This window comes from Gorilla gorilla, chromosome 9 (genome assembly GCF_029281585.2).
Source record: "Gorilla gorilla gorilla isolate KB3781 chromosome 9, NHGRI_mGorGor1-v2.1_pri, whole genome shotgun sequence".
Classification (NCBI taxonomy): Eukaryota; Metazoa; Chordata; class Mammalia; order Primates; family Hominidae; genus Gorilla; species Gorilla gorilla.
The window spans coordinates 4,646,686-4,669,516 of NC_073233.2; positions in this window are offsets into that span (position 1 = coordinate 4,646,686).

A 22,831-nucleotide genomic window follows, 5' to 3' on the forward strand; every position below is an offset into this window, starting at 1 on the left:
TCTGTATGAACATGGAAATAGCTACACCGCCATCTGTATGAACTTGGAAATATCTGCACCGCCATCTGTATGAACATATAAATATCTACACCGCCATCTGTATTAAGATGGAGATATCTACACCGCTATCTGTATAAACTTGGAAATATCTACACCGCTATCTGTATAAACATGGAAATATCCACACCGCTACCTGTATAAACATGGAAATATCAGAACAGCTATCTGTATGAACATGGAAATATCTACACCGCTATCTGTACGAACATGGAAATATCTACACCGCTATCTGCATGAACGTGGAAATAGCTACACCGCTATCTGTACGAACATGGAAATATCTACACCACTATCTGTATGAACATGGAAATAGCTACACAGCTATCTGTGTAAACATGCATACTTCTTCACCGCTATCTGTATAAACATGGAAATATCTACACCGCTATCTGTATGAACATGGAAATATCTACACCGCTATCTGTATGAACATGGAAATATCTACACCACTATCTGTTTGAACATGGAAATATCTACACCGCTATCTGCATGAAAATGGAAATATCTACACTGCTATCTGCATATACATTTAAAAATCTACACAGCTATCTCTTTACACATGGAAATAACTACACCGCTATCTGTATGAACATGGAAATATCTACACCGCCATCTGTATGAACATGGAAATATCTGCACGGCCATCTGTATGAACATATAAATATCTACACCGCTATCTGTATGAACATGGAAATATATACACCGCTACCTGTATAAACATGGAAATATCAGCACCGCTATCTGTATGAACATGGAAATATCAGCCCCTCTATCTGTATGAACATGGAAATATCTACACCACTATCTGTATGAACATGGAAATATCTACACTGCTATATGTATGAGCATGGATATATCTTCACCGCCATCTGTATGAACATGGATATATCTACACAGCCATCTGGATGAACATGGAAATATATACACCGCTATCTGTATGAACATGGAAATATATACAACGCTACCTGTGTAGACATGCATACATCTTCACCGCTATCTGTATAAACATGGATATATCTACACCGCTATCTGTATGAACATGGAAATATCTACACCGCTATCTGTTTGAACTTGGAAATATCTAAACCGCTATCTGCATGAAAATGGAAATATCTACACAGCTATCTGCATATACATGGAAATAACTACACCGCTATCTGTATGAATATGGAAATATCTGCACGGCCATCTGTATGAACATATAAATATCTACACCGCCATCTGTATTAAGGTGGAGATATCTACACCGCTATCTGTATAAACATGGAAATATCAACATCGCTATCTGTATAAACATGTAAATGTCTACACCGCTATCTGTATAAACTTGGAAATATCTACACCGCTACCTGTATAAACATGGAAATATCAGCACCGCTATCAGTATGAACATGGAAATATCTACACCGCTATCTCTATGAACATGGAAATATCTACACCGCTATCTGTATGAACATGGAAATATCTTCGCAATCTGTATGAACATGGATATATCTACACAGCCATCTATATGAACATGGAAATATCTACACGGCTATCTGTATGAACATGGAAATATCTTCACCGCCTTCTGTATGAACATGGATATATCTACACAGCCATTTGGAAGAACATTGAAATATCTACACCGCTATCTGTATTAACATGGAAATAGTTACACCGCTATCTGTATGAACATGGAAATATCTACACCACTATCTGTATGAACATGGAAATATCTACACCGCTATCTGTTTGAACATGGAAATATCTACACCGCTATCTGCATGAAAATAGAAATATCTACACAGCTATCTGCATATACATGGAAATATCTACAAAGCTATCTCTTTACACATGGAAATAACTACACCACTATCTCTATAAACATGGAAATATCTACACCGCCATCTGTATGAACATGGAAATATCTGCACCGGCATCTGTATGAACATATAAATATCTACACCGCCATCTGTATTAAGATTGAGATATCTACACCGCTATCTGTATAAACTTGGAAATATCTACACCTTTATCTGTATAAACATGGAAATATCTACACCGCTATCTGTATAAACATGGAAATATCTACACCGCTACCTGTATAAACATGGAAATATAAACACCGCTATCTGCATGAAAATGGAAATATCTACACAGCTATCTCTTTACACATGCAAATATCTACACCGCTATCTGTATGAACAAGGAAATATCTACACCGCCATCTGTATGAACATTGAAATATCTGCACGGCCATCTGTATGAACATATAAATATCTACACCGCCATCTGTATTAAGATGGAGATATCTACACCGCTATCTATATAAACATAGAAATATCTACACCGCTATCTGTGTAAACATGGAAATATCTACACTGCTACCTGTATAAACATGGAAATATACGCACCGCTATCTGTATGAACATGGAAATATCAGCCCCTCTATCTGTATGAACATGGAAATATCTACACCACTATCTGTATGAACATGGGAATATCTACACCGCTATCTGTATGAACATGGAATTATCTTCACCACCATCTGTGTGAACATGGATATGTCTACACAGCCATCTGGTTGAACATGGAAATATCTACACCGCTATCTGTATGAACGTGGAAATAGCTACACCACTAACTGTATGAACATGGAAATATCTACACCACTATCTGTATGAACATGGAAATATCTACACCGCTATCTGTATGAACATGGAAATATCTTCACCGCCATCTGTATGAGCTTGGATATATCTACACAACCATGTGGAGGAACATGGAAATATCTACACCGCTATCTGTATAAACATGGAAATATCTACACCGCTATCTGTATAAACATGGAAATATTTACACCGCTAGCTGTATAAACAAGGAAATATAAGCACTGCTATCTGTGTGAACATGGAAATATCTACACCGCTATGTGTACGAACATGGAAATATCTACACCGCTATCTGCATTAACATGGAAATAGCTACACCGCTATCTGTATGAACATGGAAATGTCTACAGCACTATCTGTATGAACATGGAAATATCTACACCGCTATCTGAATGAACATGGATATATATACACAGCCATCTGGATGTACATGGAAATATCTACACCGCTATCTGTATGAACATGGAAATATCTACACCGCTATCTCCGTAAACATGCATACATCTTCACCGCTATCTGTATAAACATGGAAATAACTACACCACTATCTGTATGAACATGGAAATATCTACACCGCTATCTGTTTGAACATGGAAATATCTAAACCGCTATCTGCATGAAAATGGAAATATCTACACAGCTATCTGCATGTACATGGTAATATCTACACAGCTATCTCTTTACACATGGAAATAACTACACCGCTATCTGTATGAACATGGAAATATCTACACCGCCATCTGTATGAACATGGAAATATCTGCACCGCCATCTGTATGAACATATAAATATCTACACTGCCATCCGTATAAAGATGGAGATATCTACACCGCTATCTGTATAAACATGGAAATATCTACACCGCTATCTGTATAAACATGGAAATATCTACACCACTGTCTTTAGAAACAAGGAAATATCTACTCCGCTACCTGTATAAACATGGAAATATCAGCACCGCTATCAGTATGAACATGGAAATATCAGCCCCTATATCTGAATGAACATGGAAATATCTAAACCACTATTTGTGTAAACATGGAAATATCTACACTGCTATCTGTATGAGCATGGAAATATCTTCACCGCCATCTGTATGAACATGGATATACCCACACAGCCATCTGGATGAACATGGAATTATCTACACCACTATCTGTATGAACATGGAAATATCTTCACCGCCATCTGTATGAGCATGGATATATCTACACAGCCATATGGATGAACATGGAAATAACTACACCGCTATCTGCATGAACATGGAAAGAGCTACACCGCTATCTGTATGAACATGGAAATAGCTACACCGCCATCTGTTTGAACATGGAAATATCTGCACCGCCATCTGTATGAACATATAAATATCTACACCGCCATCTGTATTAAGATGGAGATATCTACACCGCTATCTGTATAAACTTGGAAATATCTACACCGCTATCTGTATAAAAATGGAAATATCTACCCCGCTATCTGTATGAACATGGAAATAGCTACACAGCTATCTGTGTAAACATGCATACTTCTTCACCGCTATCTGTATAAACAGGGAAATATCTACACCGCTATCTGTATGAACATGGAAATATCTACACCGCTACCTGTATAAACATGGAAATATCAGCACTGCTATCTGTATGAACATGGAAATATCAGCCCCTCTATCTGTATGAACGTGGAAATATCTACACCACTATCTGTATGAACATGGAAATATCTACACCGCTATCTGTATGAACATGGATATGTCTACACAGCCATCTGGATGAACATAGAAATATCTACACCGCTATCTGTATGAACATGGAAATAGCTACACCGCTATCTGTATGAACATGGAAATATCTACACCGCTATCTGTATGAACATGGAAATATCTTCACCGCTATCTGTGTAAACATGCATACATCTTCACTGCTATCTGTATAAACATGGAAATAAGTACACCGCTATCTGTATGAACATGGAAATATCTACACCGCTATCTTTTTGAACATGGAATATCTAAACCGCTATCTGCATGAAAATGGAAATATCTGCACAGCTATCTGCATATACATGGAAATATCTACACAGCTATCTCTTTACACATGGAAATAACTACACTGCTATCTGTATGAACATGGAAATATCTACACCGTCATCTTTATGAACATGGAAATATCTGGACGGCCATTTGTATGAACATATAAATATCTACACCGCCATCTGTATAAACATGGAAATATCTACACCGCTATCTGTATAAACATGGAAATATCTACACCGCTATCTTTATAAACATGGAAATATCTACACCGCTACCTGTATAAACATGGAAATATCAGCACCGCTATCTGTATGAACATGGAAATATCAGCCCCTCTATCTGTATGAACATGGAAATATCTACACCACTATCTGTATGAACATGGAAATATCTACACTGCTATCTGTATGAGCATGGAAATATCTTCACCGCCATCTGTATGAACATGGATATATCTACACAGCCATCTGGATGAACATGGAAATACCTACACCGCTATCTGTATGAACATGGAAATATCTGCACCGCCATCTGTATGAACATATAAATATCTACACCGCCAACTGTATTAAAATGGAGATATCTACACCGCTATCTGTATAAACTTGGAAATATCTACACCGCTATCTGTATAAAAATGGAAATATCTACACAGCTATCTGTATAAACATGGAAATATCCACACCGCTACCTGTATAAACATGGAAATATCAGCACCGTTATCTGTATGTACATGGAAATATCTACACCACTATCTGTACGAACATGGAAATATCTACACCGCTCTCTGTATGAACATGGAAATAGCTACACCACTATCTGTATGAACATGGAGATAGCTACACCGCTATCTGTGTAAACATGCATACTTCTTCACCGCTATCTGTATAAACATGGAAATATCTTCACCGCTATCTGTATGAACATGGAAATATCTACAAAGCTATCTGTTTGAACATGGAAATATCTAAACCGATATCTGCATGAAAATGGAAAAATCTACACAGCTATCTGCATATACATGGTAATATCAACACCGCTATCTCTTTACACATGGAAATATCTACACCGCTATCTGTATGAACATCGAAATATGTACACCGCCATCTGTATGAACATGGAAATATCTGCACGGCCATCTGTATGAACATGTAAATACCTACAACGCCATCTGTATTAAGATGGAGATATCTACACCGCTATCTGTATAAACATGGAAATATCTACACAGCTATCTGTATAAACATGGAAATATCTACACCGCTACCTGTATAAACATGGAAATATCAGCACCGCTATCTGTATGAACATGGAAATATCAGCCCCTCTATCTGTATGAACATGGAAATATCTACACCACTATCTGTATGAAGATGGAAACATCTACACCGCTATCTGTATGAACACGGAATTATCTTCACCACCATCTGTATGAACATGGTTATGTCTACACAGCCATCTGGATGAACATGGAAATATCTACACCGCTATCTGTATAAACATGGAAATATCTACACCGCTATCTGTATAAACATGGAAATATCTACACCGCTACCTGTATAAACATTGAAATATCAGCACCGCTATCAGTATGAACATGGAAATATCTACACCGCTATCTGTATGAACATGGAAATATCTACACCGCTATCTGTACGAACATGGAAATATCTTCGCCATCTGTATGAACATGGATATATCTACACAGCCATCTATATAAACATGGAAATATCTACACCGCTATCTGTATGAACATGTAAATATCTTCACCGCAATCTGTATGAACATTGATATGTCTACACAGCCATCTGGATGAACATGGAAATAGCTACACCGCTATCTGTATGAGCATGGAAATAACTACACCACTATCTGTATGAACATGGAAATATCTACACAGCTATCTGTATGAACATAGAAATATCTACACCGCAATCTGTATGAACATGGAAATATCTACACCGCTATCTGTTTTAACTTGGAAATATCTACACTGCTATCTGCATGAAAATGGAAATATCTACACTGCTATCTGCATATACATGGAAATATCTACACAGCTATCTCTTTACGCATGGAAATAACTACACCGCTATCTGCATGAACATGGGAATATCTGCACCGCCATCTGTATGAACATATAAATATCTACACCGCCATCTGTATTAAGATGGAGATATCTACACCGCTATCTGTATAAACATGGAAATATCTACACCGCTATCTGTATAAACATGGAAATATCTACACCGCTATCTGTATAAACATGGAAATATCTACACCGCTATCTGTATAAACAAGGAAATATCTACACCGCTACCTGTATAAACATGGAAATATCAGCACCACTATCGGTATGAACATTGAAATATCTACACCGCGATCTGTATGAACATGGAAATATCTACACCGCTATCTGTATGACCATGGAAATATCTACACCGCTATCTGTATGAACATGGAAATATCTACACCGCTATCAGTTTGAACATGGAAATATCTACACCGCTCTCAGCATGAAAATGTAAATATATACACAGCTATCTGCACATACATGGAAATATCTACACAGCTATCTCTTTACACATGGAAATAACTACACCGCTATCACTATAAACATGGAAATATCTACAGCGCCATCTGTATGAACATGGAAATATCTGCACCGCCATCTGTACGAACATATAAATATCTACACCGCCATCTGTATTAAGAAGGAGATATCTACACCGTTATCTGTATAAAGATGGAAATATCTACACCGCTATCTGTATAACCATGGAAATATCTACACCGCTATCTGTATGTACATGGAAATAGCTACACTGCTATCTGTATGAACATGGAAATATCTACACCGCTATCTGCATGAACATGGAAATATCTTCACCGCTATCTGTGTAAACATGCATACATCTTCACCGATATCTGTATAAACATGGAAATAACTACACCGCTATCTGTATGAACATGGAAATATCTACACCGCTATCTGTTTGAACATGGAAATATCTAAACCGCTATCTGCATGAAAATGGAAATATCTACACAGCTATCTGCATATACATGGAAATATCTACACAGCTATCTCTTTACACATGGAAATAACTACACCGCTATCTGTATGAACATGGAAATATCTACACCGGCATCTGTATCAACATGGAAACATCTGGACGGCCATTTGTATGAACATATAAATATCTACACCGCCATCTGTATAAACGTGGAAATATCTACACCGCTATCTGTATAAACATGGAAATATCTACAACGCTATCTTTATAAACATGGAAATATCTACACCGCTACCTGTATAAACATGGAAATATCAGCACAGCTATCTGTATGAACATGGAAATATCAGCCCCTCTATCTGTATGAACATGGAAATATCTACACCACTATCTGTATGAACATGGAAATATCTACACTGCTATCTGTATGAGCATGGAAATATCTTCACCGCCATCTGTATGAACATGGATATATCTACACAGCCATCTGGATGAACATGGAAATACCTACACCGCTATCTGTATGAACATGGAAATATCCGCACCGCCATCTGTATGAACATATAAATATCTACACCGCCAACTGTATTAAAATGGAGATATCTACACCGCAATCTGTATAAACTTGGAAATATCTACACCGCTATCTGTATAAAAATGGAAATATCTACACCGCTGTCTGTATAAACATGGAAATATCCACACCGCTACCTGTATAAACATGGAAATATCAGCACCGCTATGTGTATGTAGATGTAAATATCTACACCGCTATCTGTACGAACATGGAAATATCTACACCGCTCTCTGTATGAACATGGAAATATCTACACCGCGATCTGTATGAACATGGAAATATCTACACCGCTATCTGTATAAACATGGAAATATCTCCACCGCTATCTGTATAAACATGGAAATATCTACACCGCTATCTGTATAAACATGGAAATATCTACACCGCTACCTGTATAAACATGGAAATATCAGCACCGCTATCGGTATGAACACGGAAATATCTACACCGCTATCTGTATGAACATGGAAATACCTACACCGCTATCTGTATGAAGATGGAAATATCTTCACCGCCATCTGTATGAACACGGATATATCTACACAGACATCTATATGAACATGGAAATATCTACACCGCTATCGGTATGAACATGGAAATATCTACACCGCTATCTGTATGAACATGGAAATATCTTCACCGCCATCTGTATGAACATGGATATGTCTACACAGCAATCTGGATGAACATGGAAATATCTACACCGCTATCTGTGTAAACATGCATACATTTCACCGCTATCTTTATAAACATGGAAATATCTACACCGCTATCTGTATGAACATGGAAATATCTACACCGCTATCTCTTTGAACATGGAAATATCTACACCGCTCTCTCTATGAACATGGAAATATCTACACCGCTATCTGTATGAGCATGGAAATAGCTTCACCGCTATCTGTATGAGCATGGAAATATCTACACCACTATCTGTATGAACATGGAAATATCTACACAGCTATCTGTATGAACATGGATATATCTACACAGCCATCTGGATGAACATGGAAATATCTACACCGCTATATGTATGAACCTGGAAATATCTACACCGCTATCTGTGTAAACATGCATACATCTTCACCGCTATCTGTATAAACATGGAAATATCTACACAGCTATCTGTATGAACATGGAAATAGCTACACCGCTATCTGTATGAACATGGAAATATCTACACCGCCATCTGTATGAACATGGATAAATCTACACAGCCATATGGATAAACATGGAAATATCTACACCGCTATCTGCATGAACATGGAAATAGCTACACCGCTATCTATATGAACATGGAAATAGCTACACCGCCATCTGTATGAACATGGAAATATCTACACCGCCATCTGTATGAACATATAAATATCTACACCGCTATCTGTACGAACATGGAAATATCTACACCGCTATCTGTATGAACATGGAAATATCTACACCGCTCTCCGTGTAAACATGCATACATCTTCACCGCTGTCTGTATAAACATGGAAATAACTACACCACTATCTGTATGAACATGGAAATATCTACACCACTATCTGTATAAACATGGAAATAACTACACCACTATCTGTATGAACATGGAAATATCTACACAGCTATCTGTATGAACATGGATATATCTACACAGCCATATGGATGAACATGGGAACATCTACACCGCTATCTGCATGAACATGGAAATTGCTACACCGCTATCTGTATGAACATGGAAATAGCTACACCGCCATCTGTATGAACTTGGAAATATCTGCACCGCCATCTGTATGAACATATAAATATCTACACCGCCATCTGTATTAAGACGGAGATATCTACACCGCTATCTGTATAAACTTGGAAATATCTACACCGCTATCTGTATAAACATGGAAATATCCACACTGCTACCTGTATAAACATGGAAATATCAGCACAGCTATCTGTATGAACATGGAAATATCTACACCGCTATCTGTACGAACATGGAAATATCTACACCGCTATCTGCATGAACGTGGAAATAGCTACACCGCTATCTGTACGAAGATGGAAATATCTACACCACTATCTGTATGAACATGGAAATAGCTACACAGCTATCTGTGTAAACATGCATACTTCTTCACCGCTATCTGTATAAACATGGAAATATCTACACCGCAATCTGTATGAACATGGAAATATCTACACCGCTATCTGTATGAACATGGAAATATCTACACCACTATCTGTTTGAACATGGAAATATCTACACCGCTATCTGCATGAAAATGGAAATATCTACACTGCTATCTGCATATACATTTAAAAATCTACACAGCTATCTCTTTACACATGGAAATAACTACACCGCTATCTGTATGAACATGGAAATATCTACACCGCCATCTGTATGAACATGGAAATATCTGCACGGCCATCTGTATGAACATATAAATATCTACACCGCTATCTGTATGAACATGGAAATATCTACACCGCTACCAGTATAAACATGGAAATATCAGCACCGCTATCTGTATGAACATGGAAATATCAGCCCCTCTATCTGTATGAACATGGAAATATCTACACCACTATCTGTATGATCATGGAAATATCTACACTGCTATATGTATGAGCATGGGTATATCTTCACCGCCATCTGTATGAACATGGATATATCTACACAGCAATCTGGATGAACATGGAAATATCTACACCGCTATCTGTATAAACATGGAAATATCTACACCGCTATCTGTATGAACATGGAAATATCTACAGCACTATCTGTATGAACATGGAAATATCTCCACTGCTATCTCTATGAACATGGATATATCTACACAGCCATCTGGATGAACATGGAAATATATACACCGCTATCTGTATGAACATGGAAATATATACACCGCTATCTGTGTAGACATGCATACATCTTCACAGCTATCTGTATAAACATGGATATATCTACACCGCTATCTGTATGAACATGGAAATATCTACACCGCTATCTGTTTGAACTTGGAAATATCTGTACGGCCATCTGTATGAACATATAAATATCTACACCGCCATCTGTATTAAGGTGGAGATATCTACACCGCTATCTGTATAAACATGGAAATATCAACACCGCTATCTGTATAAACATGTAAATGTCTACACCGCTATCTGTTTAAACTTGGAAATATCTACACCGCTACCTGTATAAACATGGAAATATCAGCACCGCTATCTGTATGAACATGGAAATATCAGCCCATCTGTCTGTATGAAAATGGAAATATCTACCCCGCTATCTGTACGAACATGGAAATATCTACACGGCTATCTGTATGAACATGGAAATATCTTCACCGCCTTCTGTATGAACATGGATATATCTACACAGCCATTTGGAAGAACATGGAAATATCTACACCGCTATCTGTATTAACATGGAAATAGTTACACCGCTATCTATATGAACATGGAAATATCTACACCACTATCTGTATGAACATGGAAATATCTACACCGCTATCCGTTTGAACATGGAAATATCTACACCGCTATCTGCATGAAAATAGAAATATCTACACAGCTATCTGCATATACATGGAAATATCTACAAAGCTATCTCTTTACACATGGAAATAACTACACCACTATCTCTATAAACATGGAAATATCTACACCGCCATCTGTATGAACATGGAAATATCTGCACCGGCATCTGTATGAACATATACATATCTACACCGCCATCTGTATTAAGATTGAGATATCTACACCGCTATCTGTATAAACTTGGAAATATCTACACCTTTATCTGTATAAACATGGAAATATCTACACCGCTATCTGTATAAACATGGAAATATCTACACCGCTACCTGTATAAACATGGAAATATAAACACCGCTATCAGCATGAAAATGGAAATATCTACACAGCTATCTCTTTACACATGCAAATATCTACACCGTTATCTGTGTAAACATGGAAATATCTACACTGCTACCTGTATAAACATGGAAATATACGCACCGCTATCTGTATGAACATGGAAATATCAGCCCCTCTATCTGTATGAACATGGAAATATCTACACCACTATCTGTATGAACATGGGAATATCTACACCGCTATCTGTATGAACATGGAATTATCTTCACCACCATCTGTGTGAACATGGATATGTCTACACAGCCATCTGGTTGAACATGGAAATATCTACACCGCTATCTGTATGAACATGGAAATAGCTACACCACTATCTGTATGAACATGGAAATATCTACACCACTATCTGTATGAACATGGAAATATCTACACCGCTATCTGTATGAACATGGAAATATCTTCACCGCCATCTGTATGAACTTGGATATATCAACACAACCATGTGGAGGAACATGGAAATATCTACACCGCTATCTGTATAAACATGGAAATATCTACACCGCTATCTGTACGAACATGGAAATATCTACACCGCTATCTGCATGAACATGGAAATAGCTACACCGCTACCTGTATGAACATGGAAATGTCTACAGCACTATCTGTATGAACATTGAAATATCTACACCGCTATCTGTATGAACATGGAAATATCTACACCGCTATCTGCGTAAACATGCATACATCTTCACCGCTATCTGTATAAACATGGAAATAACTACACCACTATCTGTATGAACATGGAAATATCTACACCGCTATCTGTTTGAACATGGAAATATCTAAACCGCTATCTGCATGAAAATGGAAATATCTACACAGCTATCTGCATGTACATGGTAATATCTACACAGCTATCTCTTTACACATGGAAATAACTACACCGCTATCTGTATGAACATGGAAATATCTACACCGCCATCTGTATGAACATGGAAATATCTGCACCGCCATCTGTATGAACATATAAATATCTACACCGCCATCTGTATAAAGATGGAGATATCTACACCGCTATCTGTATAAACATGGAAATATCTACACCGCTATCTGTATAAACATGGAAATATCTACACCGCTGTCTTTAGAAACATGGAAATATCTACTCCGCTACCTGTATAAACATGGAAATATCAGCACCGCTAACAGTATGAACATGGAAATATCAGCCCCTCTATCTGAATGAACATGGAAATATCTACACCACTATTTGTGTAAACATGGAAATATCTACACTGCTATCTGTATGAGCATGGAAATATCTTCACCGCCATCTGTATGAACATGGATATAACTACACAGCCATCTGGATGAACATGGAATTATCTACACCGCTATCTGTATGAACATGGAAATATCTTCACCGCCATCTGTATGAGCATGGATATATCTACACAGCCATATGGATGAACATGGAAATATCTACACCGCTATCTGCATGAACATGGAAATAGCTACACCGCTATCTGTATGAACATGGAAATAGCTACACCGCCATCTGTTTGAACATGGAAATATCTGCACCGCCATCTGTATGAACATATAAATATCTACACCGCCATCTGTATTAAGATGGAGATATCTACACCGCTATCTGTATAAACTTGGAAATATCTACACCGCTATCTGTATAAAAATGGAAATATCTACCCCGCTATCTGTATGAACATGGAAATAGCTACACAGCTATCTGTGTAAACATGCATACTTCTTCACCGCTATCTGTATAAACAGGGAAATATCTACACCGCTATCTGTATGAACATGGAAATATCTACACCGCTATCTGTATGAACATGGAAATATCTACACCGCTATCTGTTTGAACATGGAAATATCTAAACGGCTATCTGCATGAAAATGGAAATATCTACACTGCTATCTGCATATACATGGAAATATCTACACAGCTAACTCTTTGCGCATGGAAATAACTACACCGCTATCTGTATGAACATGGAAATATCTACACCGCCATCTGTATGAACCTGGAAATAACTGCATGGCCATCTGTATGAACATATAAATATCTACACTGCCATCTGTATTAAGATGGAGATATCTACACCGCTATCTGTATAAACATGGAAATATCTACAACGCTATCTGAATAAACATCTAAATATCTACACCGCTACCTGTATAAACATGGAAATATCAGCACCGCTATCTGTATGAACATGGAAATATCAGCCCCTCTATCTGTATGAACATGGATATATCTACACCACTATCTGTATGAACATGGATATATCTTCACCGCTAACTGTATGAACATGGAATTATCTTCACCGCCGTCTGTATGAACATGGATATGTCTACACAGCCATCTGGATGAACATGGAAATATCTCCACCGCTATCTGTATGAACATGGAAATATCTACACCGCTATCTGTATGAACATGGAAATATCTACACCCCTATCTGTATGAACATGGAAATATCTACACCGCTATCTGTATGAACATGGAAATATCTTCACCGCCATCTGTATGAACATGGATATATCTACACAGCCATCTGGATTAACATGGAAATATCTACACCGCTATCCGTATAAACATGGAAATATCTACACCGCTATCTGTATGAACATGGAAATATCTACACCGCTACCTGTATAAACATGGAAATATAAGCACCGCTATCTGTATGAACATGGAAATATCTACACCGCTATCTGTTTGAACATGGAAATATCTACACCGCTACCTGTATGAACATGGAAATAGCTACACAGCTATCTGTATGAACATGGAAATATCTACAGCACTATCTGTATGAACATGGAAATAACTACACCGCTCTCTGTATGATCATGGAAATATCTACACCGCCATCTGAATGAACATGGAAATATCTACACCATTATCTGTATGAACATGGAAATATCTACACCGCTATCTGTATGAACATGGAAATATCTACACCGCTATCTGTATGAACACGGAAATATCTTCACCGCCATCTGTATGAACATGGATATATCTACACAGCCATATGGATGAACATGGAAATATCTACACCGCTATCTGCATGAACACGGAAATAGCTACACCGCTATCTGTATGAACATGGAAATAGCTGCACCGCTATCTGTATGAACATGGAAATATCTACACCGCTACCTGTATAAACATGGAAATATAAGCACCGCTATCTGTATGAACATGGAAATATCTACACCGCTATCTGTTTGAACATGGAAATATCTACACCGCTACATGTATGAACATGGAAATAGCTACACAGCTATCTGTATGAACATGGAAATATCTACAGCACTATCTGTATGAACATGGAAATAACTACACCGCTCTCTGTATGAACATGGAAATATCTACACCGCCATCTGTATGAACATGGAAATATCTACACCATTATCTGTATGAACATGGAAATATCTACACTGCTATCTGTATGAACATGGAAATATCTACACCGCTATCTGTATGAACACGGAAATATCTTCACCGCCATCTGTATGAACATGGATATATCTACACAGCCATATGGAAGAACATGGAAATATCTACACCGCTATCAGCATGAACACGGAAATAGCTACACCGCTATCTGTATGAACATGGAAATAGCTGCACCGCTATCTGTATGAACATGGAAATATCTACAGCACTATCTGTATGAACATGGAAATGTCTACACGGCTATCTGTATGAAGATGGATATATCTACACAGCCATCAGGATGAACATGGAAATATCTACACCGCTATGTGTATGAACATGGAAATATCTACACTGCTATCTGTGTAAACAGGCATACATCTTCACCGCTATCTGTATAAACATGGATATATCTACACCACTATCTGTATGAGCATGGAAATATCCACACCGCTATCTGTTTGAACACGGAAATATCTAAACCGCTGTCTACCTGAAAATGGAAATATCTGCACCGCCATCTGTATGAACATATAAATATCTACACCGCCAACTGTATTAAGATGGAGATATCTACACCGCTATCTGTATAAACTTGGAAATATCTACAACGCTATCTGTATAAACACGGAAATATCTACACCGCTATCTGTATAAACATGGAAATATCTGCACCGCTACCTGTATAAACATGGAAATATCAGCACCGCTATCTCTATGAACGTGGAAATATCTACACCGCTATCCGTACGAACATGGAAATATCTACACCGCTATCTGTATGAACATGGAAATAGCTACACCGCTATCTGTATGAAGATGGAAATATCTACACCACTATCTGTATGAATATGGAAATATCTACACCGCTATCTCTATGAACATGAATATATCTACACAGCCATCTGGATGAACATGGAAATATCTACACCGCTATCTGTATGAACATGGAAATATCTACACCGCTATCTGTGTAAACATGCATACATCTTCACCGCTATCTGTATAAACATGGAAATATCTACACCGCTATCTGTATGAACATGGAAATATCTACACAGCTATCTGTTTGAACATGGAAATATCTAAACGGCTATCTGCATGAAAATGGGAATATCTACACTGCTATCTGCATATACATGGAAATATCTACACAGCTATCTCTTTGCGCATGGAAATAACTACACCGCTATCTGTATGAACATGGAAATATCTGCACCGTCATCTGTATGAACCTGGAAATATCTGCACGGCCATCTGTATGAACATATAAATATCTAGACTGCCATCTGTATTAAGATGGAGATATCTACACCGCTATCTGTATAAACATGGAAATATCTGCACCGCTATCTGTATAAACATCTAAATATCTTCACCGCTACCTGTATAAACATGGAAATATCAGCACCGCTATCTGTATGAACATGGAAATATCAGCCCCTCTATCTGTATGAACATGGAAATATCTACACCGCTATCTGTATGAACATGGAAATATCTACACCGCTATCTGTATGAACATGGAAATATCTACACCGCTATCTGTATGAACACCGAAATATCTTCACCGCCATCTGTATGAACATGGATATATCTACACAGCCATATGGATGAACATGGAAATATCTACACCGCTATCTGCATGAACATGGAAATAGCTACACCGCTATCTGTATGAACATGGAAATATCTACACCACTATCTGTATGAACATGGAAATATCTACACCGCTATCTGTATGCACATGGAAATATCTTCACCGCCATCTGTATGAACATGGAAATCTCTACTCAGCCATATGGATGAACATGGAAATATCTACACCGCTATCTGCATGAACATGGATATAGCTACACCGCTGCCTGTATAAACATGGAAATATCAGCACCGCTATCTGTATGAACATGGAAATATCTACACCGCTATCTGTACGAACATGGAAATATCTACACCGCTATCTGTATGAACATGGAAATAGATACACCGCTATCTGTATGAACATGGAAATATCTACACCGCTATCTGTATGAACATGGAAATATCTACACCGCTATCTGTATGAACATGGATATATCTACACAGCCATCTGGATGAACATGGAAATATCTACACTGCTATCTGTATGAACATGGAAATATCTACAACGCTATCTGTATGAACATGGAAATATCTACACTGCTATCTGTATGAACATGGAAATATCTACACCGCTATCTGTGTAAACCTGCATACATCTTCACCGCTATCTGTATAAACATGGAAATATCTACACCGCTATCTGTATGAACATGGAAATATCTACACCGCTATCTGTTTGAACATGGAAATATCTAAACCGCTATCTGCATGAAAATAAAAATATCTACACAGCTATCTGCATATACATGGAAATATCTACATAGCTATCTCTTTGCACATGGAAATAACTACACCGCTATCTGCATGAAAATGGATATATTTACAGCGCCATCTGTATGAACATGGAAATATCTACACGGCCATCTGTATGAACATATAAATATCTACACCGCCATCTGTATTAAGATGGAGATATCTACAACACTATCTGTATAAACATGGAAATATCTACACGGCCATCTGTATGAACATATAAATATCTACACCGCCATCTGTATTAAGATGGAGATATCTACAACACTATCTGTATAAACATGGAAATATCTACACCGCTATCTGTATAAACATGGAAATGTCTACACCGCTATCTCTATAAACCTGGAAATATCTCCACCGCTACCTGTATAAACATGGAAATATCAGCACCGCTATCTGTATGAACATGGAAATAGCTAAACCGCCATCTGTATGAACATGCAAATATCCACACCGCCATCTGTATGAACATGGAAATATCTGCACCGCCATCTGTATGAACATATAAATAACTACACCGCCATCTGTATTAAGATGGAGATATCTACACTGCTATGTGTATAAACATGGAAATATCTACACCGCTATGTGTATAAACATGGAAATATCTACACCGCTATCTGTATGAACATGGAAATAGCTACACCGCTATCTGTATGAACATGGAAATATCTTCACCGCCATCTGTATGAACATGGTAATATCTACTCAGCCATATGGATGAACAAGGAAATATCTACACCGCTATCTGCATGAACATGGATATAGCTACACCGCTATCTGTATGAACATGGAAATAGCTACACCGCCATCTGTATGAACATATAAATATCTACACCGCCATCCGTTTTAAGATGGAGATATCTACACCGCTATCTGTATGAACATGGAAATATCTACACCGCTATCTGTTTGAACATGGAAATATCTAAACCGCTATCTGCATGAAAATGGAAATATCTACACAGCTATCTGCATATACATGGAAATATCTACATAGCTATCTCTTTGCACATGGAAATAACTACACCGCTATCTGTATGAAAATGGATATATTTACAGCGCCATCTGTATGAACATGGAAATATCTACACGGCCATCTGTATGAACATATAAATATCTACACCGCCATCTGTATTAAGATGGAGATATCTACACCACTATCTGTATAAACATGGAAATATCTACACCGCTATCTGTATAAACATGGAAATGTCTACACCGCTATCTGTATAAACCTGGAAATATCTACACCGCTACCTGTATAAACATGGAAATATCAGCAGCGCTATCTGTATGAACATGGAAATATCTTAACCGCCATCTGTATGAACATGGATATCTCTACACAGCCATCTGGATGAACATGAAAATATCTACTCCGCTATCTCCATGAGCATGGAAATAGCTATACCGCCATCTGTATGAACATGCAAATATCCACAGCGTCATCTGTATGAACATATAAATAACTACACCGCCATCTGTATTAAGATGGAGATATCTACACCGCTATCTGTATAAACCTGGAAATATCTACACCTCTATCTGTATAAACATGGAAATATCTACACCGCTATCTGTATAAACATGGAAATATCTGCACCGCTACCTGTATAAACATGGAAATATCAGCACCGCTATCTGTACGAACATGGAAATATCTACACCGCTATCTGTATGAACATGGAAATAGCTACACCGCTATCTGTATGAACATGGAAATGTCTACACCGCTATCTGTATGAACATGGATATATCTACACAGCCATCTGGATGAACATGGAAATATCTACACCGCTATCTGTGGGAACATGGAAATATCTACACCGCTATCTGTGTAAACATGCATACATCTTCACCGCTATCTGTATAAACATGGAAATATCTACACCACTATCTGTATGAACATGGAAATATCTACACCGCTATCTGTTTGAACATGGAAATATCTAAACCGCTATCTGCATGAAAATGGAAATATCTACACAGCTATCTGCATATACGTGGAAATATCTACACAGCTATCCCTTTGCACATGGAAATAACTACACCGCTATCTGTATGAACATGGAAATATCTACACAGCCATCTGTTTGAACATGGAAATATCTGCACTGCAATCTGTAGGAACATATAAATATCTACACTGCCATCTGTATTAAGATGGAGATATCTACACCGCTATCTGTATAGACATGGAAATATCTACACCGCTATATGTATAAACATGGAAATATCTACACCGCTACCTGTATAGACATGGAAATATCAGCACCGCTATCTGTATGAACATGGAAATATCAGCCCCTCTATCTGTATGAACATTGAAATATCCACACCACTATCTGTATGAGCATGGAAATATCTACACCGCTATCTGTATGAACATGGAAGTATCTTCACCGCCATCTGTATGAACATGGATATGTCTACAGAGCCATCTGGATGAACACGGAAATATCTACACCGACATCTGTATTAAGATGGAGTTATCTACACCGCTATCTGTATAAACTTGGAAATATCTACACCGCTATCTGTATAAAAATGGAAATATCTACACCGCTATCTGTATAAACATGGAAATATCCACACCGCTACCTGTATAAACATGGAAATATCAGCACCGCTATCTGTATGAACATGGAAATATCTACACCGCTATCTGTTTGAACATGGAAATATCTAAACCGCTATCTGTGTAAACATGCATACATCTTCAAAGCTATCTGTATAAACATGGAAATATCTACACCGCTATCTGTATGAACATGGAAATATCTACACCGCTACCTGTATAAACATGGAAATATCAGCACCACTATCTGTATGAACATGGAAATATCAGCCCCTCTATCTGTATGAACATGGAAATATCTACACCACTATCTGTATGAACATGGAAATATCTACACCGCTATCTGTATGAACATGGAATTATCTCCACCGCCATCTGTATTAACATGGATATGTCTACACAGCCATCTGGATGAACATGGAAATATGTACACCGCTATCTGTATGAACATGGAAATAGCTACACCGCTATCTGTATGAACATGGAAGTATCTTCAACGCCATCTGTATGAACATGGGTATATCTACACAGCCATCTGGATGAACATGGAAATATCTACACCGCTATCTGCATGAACATGGAAATATCTACACCGCTATCTGTATGAACATGGAAATATCTACACCAATATCTGTATGAACATGGAAATATCTACACCGCTATCTGTACGAACATGGAAATATCTTCACCGCCATCTGGATGAACATGGATATATCTACACAGCCATCTGGATGAACATGGAAATATCTACACCGCTTTCTGTATGAACATGGAAATATCTACACCGCTATCTGTGTAAACATGCAAACATCTTCACCGCTATCTGTATAAACATGGAAATATCTACACCACTATCTGCATGAACATGGAAATATCTACACCGCTATCTGTTTGAACATGGAAATATCTAAACCACTATCTGCATGAAAATGGAAATATCTACACAGCTATCTGCATATACATGGAAATATCTACAAAGCTATCTCTTTACACTTGGAAATAACTACACCCCTATCTCTATAAACATGGAAATATCTACACCGCCATCTGTATGAACATGGAAATATCTGCACCGCCATCTGTAGGAACATATAAATATCTACGCCGCCATCTGTATTAAGATGGAGATATCTACACCGCTATCTGTATAAACATGGAAATATCTACACTGCTATCTGTATAAACATGGAAATATCTACACCGCTATCTGTATGAACATGGAAATATCTACACCGCTATCTGTATGAACATGGAAATATCTACACCGCTATCTGTATGAACATGGATATATCTACACAGCCGTCTGGATGAACATGGAAATATCCACACCGCTATCTGTGTAAACATGCATACATCTTCACCGCTATCTGTATAAACATGTAAATATCTACACCGCTATCTTTATGAACATGGAAATATCTACACCGCTATCTGTTTGAAGATGGAAATATATACACCGCTATCTGCATGAAAATGGAAATATCTACACAGCTATCTGCATATACATGGAAATATCTACACAGCTATCTCTTTACACATGGAAATAACTACACCGCTATCTGTATGAACATGGAAATATCTACACCGGCATCTGTATGAACATGGAAATATCTGCACGGCCATTTGTATGAACATATATATATCTACACGGCCATCTGTATTAAGATGGAGATATCTACACCGCTATCTGTATAAACATGGAAATATCTACACCGCTATCTGTATAAACATGGAAATATCTACACCGCTACATGTATAAACATGGAAATATCAGCACCGCTATCTGTATGAACATGGAAATATCAGCCCCTCTATCTGTATGAACATGGAAATATCTTCACTGCCATCTGTATGAACGTAGATATATCTACACAGCCTTCTGGATGAACATGAAAATATGTACACCGCTATATGTGTAAACATGCATACATCTTCACCGCTATCTGTATAAACATGGAAATATCTACACTGCTACCTGTATAAACATGGAAATATCAGCACCGCTATCTGTATGAACATGGAAATATGTACACCGCTATCTCTATGAACATGGAAATATCCACACCGCTATCTGTATGAACATGGAAATAGCTACACCGCTATCTGTATGAACATGGAAATATCTACACCACTATCTGTATGAACATGGAAATATCTACACAGCTATCTGTTTGAACAGGGCAATATAT